This window comes from Oreochromis niloticus, linkage group LG6, assembly GCF_001858045.2.
Source record: "Oreochromis niloticus isolate F11D_XX linkage group LG6, O_niloticus_UMD_NMBU, whole genome shotgun sequence".
In the NCBI taxonomy this organism is placed as follows: Eukaryota; Metazoa; Chordata; class Actinopteri; order Cichliformes; family Cichlidae; genus Oreochromis; species Oreochromis niloticus.
The window spans coordinates 18,631,253-18,642,024 of NC_031971.2; the positions used below are offsets into that span (position 1 = coordinate 18,631,253).

Consider the following 10,772-nt stretch of genomic DNA (forward strand, 5'->3'; position numbering starts at 1 on the left):
TCAGTAAAAGAAATGCTGGTAGAACCGTTTATGTGCAGAAACCATGGACAGAGAGAAAAATAAATGCCCCGATATAAAAACATATATAAAAAAGGGAAAAATCAGTAATCACTTTTGATCACCTGGTAAGTATTACCTTTCTTGCCTGTTTTTAAAGCCTCAACAGAAATAACAACCTGGAGGAGATGGGAGACATATAACTGCATTGGTTGCCTCCCCAGTCACGTATTCCCTAGAATACTAAAATGTTGCATGAAGAAGAGTGGTTCCCAGAGGCAGCAGACTTTAAAGGACTAGTGAAATCCCATGTGGTTTGTCATGCTGGAATGCACTGGGGGGGGGGCACAGGGGTGGAGGGATGCAGGGAAGTAGAAGAAGGGAGGTTGGAGGGGGGAGGTGAAGCGAGACAGGCTCCTGAGATAACTTGAGCGACTGAATGATTGCTGGGTCTTTTAGTTTCTGGGGTAGGTAGGGGGCGGGAATAGGAATGCTGCGGAGGTGGGTGGGGGACAGGCAGCGGGAGGCAAAGGGAGGACATAGGCGCATTTGGACGATAGCTGAGATGGGGGAAGAGGGGTGTCAGTGCAGAGGAGAACGAGCAGAAAAGGAGGAAATCATCCGGGACTGACTTCTCCCCTGACTGAGCACGCTTGCCATCACCCAAATTGAGCTGCTGACTGTTTAGGGACGGCCAGGAAGATGGCTTGAAGTGCTCTGCAGCAGCGGTGTTGGCGGCAATGTGGCATCTAAGGCACCCGTTCCCCCCTCACCCGCCCTCGCTGGTCATCGGAGGTCGATAATGTGCACTGGGAGTGCGCCGGCTCGCTCACTCCCTGGACGGTGAGATTAAATAACATCAGAGACACTTCTCTCTAATCCTTCTTTCCCCCCACCTCCTACTCTGCTCGGGAAGTAGGATTTAAAGTCTTCAGGCCCCAGTGCTAATGTTCAGCTTTCTGCTTTGACAGGGAGAGACAGAGACAGAGACTGAGAAGGTAGCAGGAGCATGTTAGCAAGTTAGCAAGGTGGTGGGGATATGTGACAAGCTATCCCATTCTCAGCCATGGGCCGCTTCATCAGAGCCGTCGACGTCCAAGAGACAGAAGGTGTCCTTGGGTGTCAGTGCTCTGTCTCATGGCAGTGATGAGACTGGACTCAGTCTTAACAGGTTACATATATAAACTCCAGACAAAAACTCTTTGGTGTCACATTTAAACACAGTGGATAGCCTTAAATGTCATTTTTCAACATGTTAAAGGTACTCAATGTAACACAAGCCAACTTAAACCATAACAAGTAGCTTTGCTGCCACTCTCACTGTCACCAAACCGATCAAACTGCAAGTGAAGCAAAAGTAAAATCATCTTTAAAAAATCAGTGAATGAAAACATACAAAACCCCAAAAATTGCAAATAGGACTGAGAAACGTCTGACATCAAGCATCCACCACTCCTTCAGATTTTGTTTCTCTAAAAAACAGGGCCATTAGTGTCTCTATCAAACCCTGCCTGTGACGCCAGCAGCTTATTAAAACATGATAGCATTTTTATAGCACGTTAGCCTTCGGTCCCCAGTGTAGCACCACATTCAGATTGGAAGAAACTAACAGCCATAAACCATGGAAAGTCAGCCGACTGAAGTAAAGGACACGCCTGACGTCTCACGGAGGGGACTTCTTCCTCATCTGTTCTGGTTGAAAACACTTTTAAACTGAAAAGAAAGTTTGATCATGTATAGCAAGCAACAGCTTAATCAGATGTTTGTTGTTTACAAAAGATAAACTACATGTAAAGCGTGTTAGTGAGCGTTTAAAGGCTGTGCAGGCTAAATAGCTCCCACAGGACTATTTTTAATGGACAGATGTGACGGGTGTCATCCTGTTAATACAGGAACAATTAAACCATTCAATGTGAAACATCACATTCTTCTTTTTCTGTATGTTTTGCATCCACATTATTGGAGAATTATCAATTCAACAGTTAACCAGATCCTCTTTAAATCCGAATTTCAGTTAATATTGTGCATCAAGATATACTGTAAAAAGGAAAAAAGAATGATAAAAATCTGTAAAAACAATACAGTACAATGAATGTTTTAAAATGAATTTCCTTATTTTTTCTTAACCATCCAAAACCACCCATTTTATATTTATTCAAACATCCATTAAAATGGAGGGAACAAAGGATTAATAAATTACCAGCAAATTTTCAATTTTTTATAGAATTGTCTTTTTACAGTGTAAACTTTAATGTTTTACAGGAGACAACCATTTAGGCAGTGCTTGGACCTTGCAGCGCAATCTGAAACAGTGGAAGATGTAATTCCTTCTTAAAAGAAAACTAGAAGTTCACGCTCTTGAAAAGCATTTCACGGTACACAAGTTTGCAGTTTTGCGTAGTCAAACTTAACACGACTTAATACCGTGAAAAGTGTACGATCATTTCAGTAAGAAGAAGACAATAAACGTCTGGTTTACATTAATTGACAGTCCCTTAAAGCTTTGGTTCTGATTTATTTCAACTTGGCCATCAAAGTTTAAGCTTTGGCAATTGTTTCTTTTAGCAGAACACAATGTACAAGATCTGCACTTGTGTGAATTTAAAACTAAGCTCTGTTTAATTCTTTCTGACCACCAGAGACAATGTGAGCATACGCACATGCACACGAGGTCTAGAAGGAATACCGACTGAGTTACACATGTGAAGCGGGTGATGCAAGGAACACATGAAACAGCGGTCTCTTCAACTTGCCTTCATGCACAGGATGCTGTGCATGTTGCAAGCAAGGCCATTGCTTACTGCTTATGTGCAATCCTCCAGATGCTGCACAGCCTCTGCTTGACCAAGAAGCATTAAACCTTTCCAGGTAAGTAGCAACCTGAATTTTCCAGGTACCTGTTATGTTCTTACCTTGTTAAAGCAGCAGCTATCTTACGAAGCCGTTTTTCAAAAGCTGGAAATACAAGCTAGTAAAGCTTTAAAAGTTTACTTTCAGTATTTAGTAGCCTTATTTTTCTTATATTTTTAATATTCTACAAATTTCCTTCTGTGAAACACTTTGTAACCTTGTTAAGAAAAGTGCCTTATAAATAAAGTTTATGAATTATTTATTTATTTAAGGTCCTGTTCCAGTTTCAGTCACATAGCACATCTCTACTATGTTGCCAAGTGCTGCAGGAAACAGATAAGTCAGACAAGTGGTAAAGGGCTAACTGTTTGCTCAACATACTGCTTTATTTAGACACAAAACCAAAATGTCAGAAGCAATTTTTGCACGGTGAAAAGATGCGCAGGTAAATGAAGTAGGTCAAATTTAAAAGGGGGGCTCTGCTGTGAGTTTGGGTGTTTGTTTACAACTAGAGGTGATCATTTAGTTTCACTGTTTTTACTCATTTGTTCACAAATTTGTACCACTATTTCATTTCCATCATACTTTTTTGTTACTAGAACAAATTTTCTGAAATCCTAATCATCACTGTGGATTGACTCCCTGGTTGCGATGACCCAGGTTTGAAAAAGAAAAATCTTTTAAAACAATGCACTCTGTTCTGGCTAGTTTTGATTTCCTCAACATCAAACGGTACATTTTGGCTCCTCGAGGCATCTTATGACATCGCCGTGGTCACACACTGTGCTGTAGCAATAGGACATGAGGTCTGACGTCAGGTTAGACTCTTGTAAACAAACGCTTGCAGTCACAGTTAAATAAACTGGGTAAGTGTCATTTTTCAAGGTGCAAGGTTAAAGCTGTGCAGTCAATCTAAATCTCAATTTAAATTTAAAACTCACTTTTTTCCAATATATAACTGTTTATAATTTTTGACAACTAAACCTAACCTAATGCATTTTAGTGTCTAAAACTAACTAAGCAGTGCAAGCAAAAAACAAAACACAAAAAAGAAGCAAAAGAACTTCCTAAAAACTTCCAAATGGGATAAAACATTTTAAAAAAACACACGGTTGCCTGCCAGACAAACTTCTGACTTCACCACCACCTCCCCAACCTTCTAATGCAGACTTTCTTGTTCCTTAACACTTTCCCCGCCAGAGTATTGTTCTGAACTTCCCGGTGACTCATGAATCATTAATCATTCAAGACCTCCAGGATAATTTTTAGAGTTTTACATTTTTAATGCTATTGCATGATGTGAAAAAAGCGATTGCTGGAATATTTCGTCATTGGCAGGGATAGTGTTAAACTGTTCTCTCGCTTTCTATGTATGCAGCGACATCTGGCAAAACGTGCTGTGTGTACATGCAGGATGCTTTTTTCTTCTTCTTTCAGCTGCTCCCTTTAGGGGCCGCCGCAGTAATCATCCGTCTCCATCTCATCCTATCCCTTGAATCCTCCTCTGTCACACCAACCCTCTGCATGTCCTTCTTCACTACATCCACAAATCTTCTCTGAGGTCTTCCTCTTTTTCCCCCGCCTGGCAGCTCCATCCTCGGCATCCTGTTGTTCAGTATATCCAGTGTCCCTCCTCTGCACATGCCCAATCAGCCTTGCCTCTAACTTTTTTTTAAAAAAGTTAAACACTGAGGTTTAATTTAAAACCCATAGTAGGCAAACTAAATGAAACAAGCCATCAGTCTATAATATTTTGTTGTCTGTTCTTCAGACGCAGATCAACTCCAGTCAAAGACATCTGGGTCATTGAAGATGATTTTAAATGTGACTTCCTTTAATAGTGTGTCTTTCGTCATTGTTGGAAAGAACCATTGAAATTAGCTTCTATTTGTGTTGAAAATGATATCAAGGACTTCTCAGTTTCACCCGATTGCTTAATTTTTGTTTCCTAATACTGATAAGTGTGGGATCGCTGGCCTGCAACAATGTGCATTTTACTTCCTCATATTTATTTTTTCAAAGCATGAATTAAAAAACGCGTTTGCAAAACATTATCCAAGACAAACACTGCAGCATATGTGGAACTGAAGTCATTTGATAAACTGGATGGCGTGAATGTTTAGACAACTAAACATTAATTAGGTCTGGATGTCATTACAGCATCAACATATAAATGTTTTGCATGACTGGAGTGAATCCTCACATGCTCTGTTAACGGGATGAAGATGTAGGATATTCTCGCAAGGGCTGCACGGTTGTTGAACTGTACCCGTAATGCTATGAGTGAAGAGAGTGACTGTAAATCACCTGCCATCTAAATAAATACTGACATGTATGCGGGCCCCTCTGATGCCAGTCATGCCACTGGGTACCGGGGGTTAGTGGGCCAATCAGATGTGCTTGCCCTCTCTGTGTCCTCCACAGAAATGCAGAGTGTCTGTGATAATCCCTTGAGGGATTTTGACTGAAAATGCTCCTGCACTGCACTACTGGCACACTTACATCTTGCCACCAGGAAGAGAAACTTCCAAAGACCTTCCTGAGGTGAGGAAGCGCTAAGAAAGGGCAGCCCTGATTGGAATACTGGATAATAGAAATGAATGTGCTATTTCAAGGAAGTCAAAATGAATGCTCCTGATGTTCTAATTTCAAGGTTAGTGCCATCTTTAAAAGCTTTATTGCAGTCATCAGTGCCTTCAAACATTTCAGGAGTGTTTGTGTAATAAATCCTATAATTTTATTTCCGTCTCCGACTTAAAAGGAAAACTGTACGGCTGCAGATGCTCGCGATGCACGTAGGTACCTTCGCACAATGCACACAGCACTTTCCCACAGTGAGTCACTCGCACACACACACAGAGGACAGAGAAAGAGACCAAGAGAGAACGACACAAGAGAGCCCCCACCCTTCCTCCTCCTCCTCCTCCTCCTCCTCCCTACCTTGTCTTTCATTATTTATTTACTGTCTGCAGTTTTTCCATCGCACGCATATTGATGCAGAGAAAGCAGGGTGTGAGTGCGTGTCAGAATCATTTCCTGACGAGGGAGACAAGGTGGAAGTAATCAGCAGTGCGCTGATGCAATATGACAGCCCCTAGAACCGCTGGTACACTGTTAAGAGCAGGAGGGAGAAGAAGAAGAAGAAGAAGGAAGGAAAAAAAAATCTTCCCCACTGAAGGAAGCGGCAAGATTTGCACAAGCAACATTTGGGTGGAAAGTAGATTTGCAAAGTTCTGAAAGTTTAGGGGAGAAGGAAATCAGATTCTGGGGCTGTTTTGTCTCAGCTCATCTCTGAAAATTTCTGCTGAAGTATTACCAAAAAAAGAAAATACAGCACAAAGGCGGCAATTTGTTTAAATATATATTTCACTATAAGCTAAATAAGCTATCCGTTTAAAATAATTTCACTGCCTCCACTTGACTTCACTGCTCTGGTTGCACCCCCAAGGAATTTGAGTAATTGGGAAAAATATGAAGTGACTAAGTGTTGGGTTCTACAAGCATGACTAATATCCATGTTGTTTTTTTAGACACACACACACACACACACACACACACACACACACACAATGAAAAGCCACATAAAGAGTTTTATTTCCCTCTTCCAAAGAAATGTAATCAAACGTATTAATACATAAACACAAGTTTATCTTAAAAGCCAGGAAAAAAATAGCACACAGACAGGATCTGCAGTGAAGCCAGCAGTGTGCACGGCTGACATGATCTCTCTCCGCTAATCTTGTCTGAGTGTTCCTTCTCCTCCCCACCCTCTCTCCCTCTCTGAGGCAGGTACAGATTGATTAGTTATCCTGCAGCCATCACCAGGCGCAGTGAGACGGTCGAGCACGCCAGTCCTCCCCCCGTGTAACACACCTGTGCATATCTCCCTCACACATCTGTACATCTCTGTCTCATACATTTCTATCTCTGTCTCTGTCATCACCTTTCTCTGTTTCTCACATGCGTACCGACACCTTCACCCTGCCTTACTCACCCACAGACGCGCACTCACACACCATCTGCTCCTCCTGACAGACACAACATTCCCGCGTGCGGTAATTGATGAATGTGAAAGGCGATGCTTTCAGGGTCTCTGTGCGTCTCCGTTTTTACATGCTGACCTGGAAGAGCAAACGGGTGAATACTGTGCTCAAACACACACACACACAACGCACACTGCTGATTGATTGATTGATTGATTGCTACAATCTGTATCATGATTGGTTGGTGACATTTCTCCACATCATGTCAAATCCTCTGGCAGCTGGAGTCTCACAGTAATCTCCAAGGAATTAGGTAATCTTAGTCTGAACGGCTGGAATCCACGATTTATGTCCATGGTTGACACAAAGGGACAGTTAGTTTGTTTCTTGATAAATAATTAAAAACATGAGACCGGGCACAGTTATTTAAAAAAATCTGAAATCACAGCTTTTAGACCTCAAACAAAAGTTTTAGCATTTTTTTTTTCCTCAAATGAAAAGATAGAAATGAGTAGACACCCCACCATAGTCACAATATCCTCCTCATCCCACACTTTGCCTTTACTCAATTTCCAATATGTTTTAATTGACTAAAACTTAACTGTAATGGAAGCAGGAGAAAAACATCATCTTATTACCCTTTATTTTCAACACAAAACCTCCCATCCTGACTTAATACAACATCTGTATAATTCCATATCATTCGGTCACTTCATAGATACACCTTGCTAGTCTTGGGTCGTACCCCCTTTTGTCTTTAGACTAGGGCTGCCACAAACGATTATTTTGATAGTCGACTAGTCACCGATTATTTTTGCAATTAGTTGACTAATCAGATCATGCATCCATTGGACGTAAAACGTACAGCTTATTGCACCAGTATGCATCTGCTCTTATATAACTATCATTAGCTTACAGCTTTAAGTGTTTAAGGTATGTGCTAACTAAAAATAAAGACAAGATGATAGTTTATTAAATTTTAATGAAATCTGCAGATTGTTTCGGTGGAGTTTAATAAACTCGGCCGTCTGCTCCTTGCTATCTAAAATATAACAGGACACCGAAGTATGTTCTCAAGCATCTCACACTTCTGATAATCAGTTGTTTGCTTGACGTTTATTCAGCTGTGTAAAACTATAACTTTAATCTCAGCCAAACCGATTTACCCAGGAACAAATGAAATACTAAAAAAAGCCAAACAATAACATTTTTCAGTTATCTAAGTGACTTATATATCATGTTTAACCTGAGTAGCGAAAGACGGCGGTGGGTTTGAAAACGATTTGCCCGGAGTCCGGTGTTCTCACCGACTCTAGTGAGCCTAGAACCCCGGCTAGCTATCGAGCTGGTGGGTAACAGACGTGAGCGCTTCCTGAGTGCTTTTGTGGTGTCTGGATAAACTGAGCAGATATTTGAAGTTTACACAGCTACATTCTCGCCTGAAAACATGTTAGACGTTTATTTTGTGACCCAGAAAGAATAATAAGAGTGATATTAAAACTAACTAGCTGCCGCCATTGCTGGAAACTGAGCACGGCTGCGCTATGAATTCTGGGACACAGCTTCTTCTTCTTTTGCCTTTAACGGCAGCTGGCATCCTTGTACATGCAGTGCTGCCATCTTCTGTTTCAGTCCGTTATTACACTCCCAAATCCTACTACTTATTCGTCTTTTGTGATCTTACAAAGCTTCAAACGACGCGTCGACTATTAAATTAGTCGTCGACGATTTTGATAGTCGACGTAATCGTGACTAGTCGACTAATCGTGGCAGCCCTACTTTAGACTTGCCTTAATTCTTCATGGCATATATTTAACAGTGTGCTGGAAACACTCCTCAGAGATTTTGGTCCATATTGGCATGACAGCATCTCACAGTCGCTGCAGACTGTGGAATGTGAACCTCCCATTCCATCACATTTCCAAGGAGCTCTACTGGACTGAGAATGTTACTGATGACTGTGGAGGCCATCTGAGTACAGTGAATTCAATGAAACCAGTTTGAGATGATCTGAGCTTTATGACACAGTGTGTTTTATCCTGCTGGACGCAGCCATTAGAACATGGCAAAGGATGCACTTGGTCAGCAGCAATACTCTGGTGAGCTGTGGAGTTTAATCGAGGCTAAACAGATACTAAGATGTCAAGAAAATATCCCCCACACTGTAACACCACTACCAGCCTGAACCGTTGATACGAGACAAAATGGAGCCATGCTTTTATATTCTAATTCAATTTTGATCATACTGTCTGAATGCTGCAGAAGAATTCAAGTCTCATCAGACCATCAACATTTTTCCAATCTTCTGCTGTCCAATTTTGGTGAGTCTGTGCAAATTGTAGCCTCTGTTTCCCGTTCTTACTTGACAGGGCTGGCACCTAGTGTGCTCTTCTGCTGATAGAGTAAATCTGCTTTAAGGTTTAACATGTTATGCATTCAGAGATGCTCTTCTGTATCACTTGGTTGCAATGAAGGTTATTTGAGTTACTGTTGCTTTACCATCACATGGAAGCAGCCTAGCCACACCAGCTTAAATCCTCTTTCTTCCCCATTCTGACACTCAGTTTGAACTGAAGGTCCTCTTAATTATGTCTATATGCCTAAATGTGTTGAGTTGCTGCTGTGTGATTGGCTGAGTAGATACTTGTGTTAAAAAGCAGTTGCTTCTAATAACATGTGTTGGTGAGTTTATATACTAGCAGATATACAACTGTACATATTCTGCTAAAAAAAATAAAATAAGAAAGACTTAAATCACACACTGGATCTAAATGAATGAAATATTCAAAGTGTTCTCTGATATATCATTGTAACAGAATTTTCAACCACCTTGGACGGTATGTGATGTAGGAGTGAGAGTGTAGTATATAAATACTTTTAATGACTGCTTTTGCAGGCTAGCAAGACCTTGATGATGAAGAGGGGACATCAGCTCCTGTTATGTCTGGTTTACTAAAACAGGCAAGTTGAACAGATACAGGCTCCAGTAGCACTTTCAGGTTAGCATCTATGAGAAATAACTTGCCTGACTGAATGTAGGACGTTTAACCAGCTGCTTTGTTAGTACACCACCTCAATTCTTCTGTCTTGGTGGGGGGACATTGTTGGACATTGCTCAAGTCTTATAATTCAGTTATAACTGCTTTTGTGAAGTTACTTAATATGCTTTTTTTTTTTTTATTAAGCTGTTTTACTGAGCCCATTTAAAACTTTAATACTAAAATGTGTATAATAGGATTTCAACTGCTGTAATGAAAGAATTTCCCAGATATAAGAAAAGTAATCTTTTCTCATCTTCATCTTCATCTTTTTGGGACTTACTTGCTTTTTTAGGGAGCCCCTAGTGGCCATATAAGGAGCTGCAGGTTTGGGGAAGAGTTGTTTTAACTGTATTAAAATAAAGTTGATGTTAGCACAGAGCGCTAGCCTTATCAGCTGCTTCTCTTAAACACAGTTAATCCAGAGGATCTTTAGTTCCTCAGATACTAGTACTAAATACTAGAGTGCACGAAATAGACTTGCACTAGTGCTGAAATTTGAAGCAGGGACCAGCACAAAAGGTGTGCTAACAGCTAAAACTACTTGAAGACTCTTGGCTGAGGATTTGTTTGTTTGTTTGTTTGTTTGTTTGTTTGTTTGTTTGTTTGTTTTGCCTGTTTCTTTGTTTTTTTGGTACCTTCAGTAAACTTCTTGACTTTTTTCCCAGGTTTTATTTTGTTGTGTCACAGTTATTTTAGTTTAGCTGCTCTTCAGTGTGGACACATGAGAGTCCATTGGCAACCATTGGCATGTCTATATCGTTATGCAAAGTTTCACAAAATTAAACATTATTTTGAAAAAGTTTTTCGGTAGTTTATTTTCTGACCCTGACCCTTTTCTGCATAAAAGTATGCTATATTTTCCTGTCTCCACATCAGGCTTTTCTCCTTGACCCTAACCCTG

General features: G+C 40.7%; 1 long non-coding RNA gene across 1 annotated transcript; it reads left to right on the plus strand.

The window, feature by feature from the left end:
• Window positions 1–482: 482 nt before the first annotated feature.
• Window positions 483–5,440, plus strand: LOC106098756 (uncharacterized). The gene is made up of 4 exons (XR_001225047.3): window positions 483–840; window positions 2,260–2,372; window positions 2,637–2,865; window positions 5,272–5,440. It is a non-coding gene; the product is annotated as an uncharacterized LOC106098756 (long non-coding RNA).
• The last annotated feature ends 5,332 nt before the right edge of the window (window positions 5,441–10,772 follow it).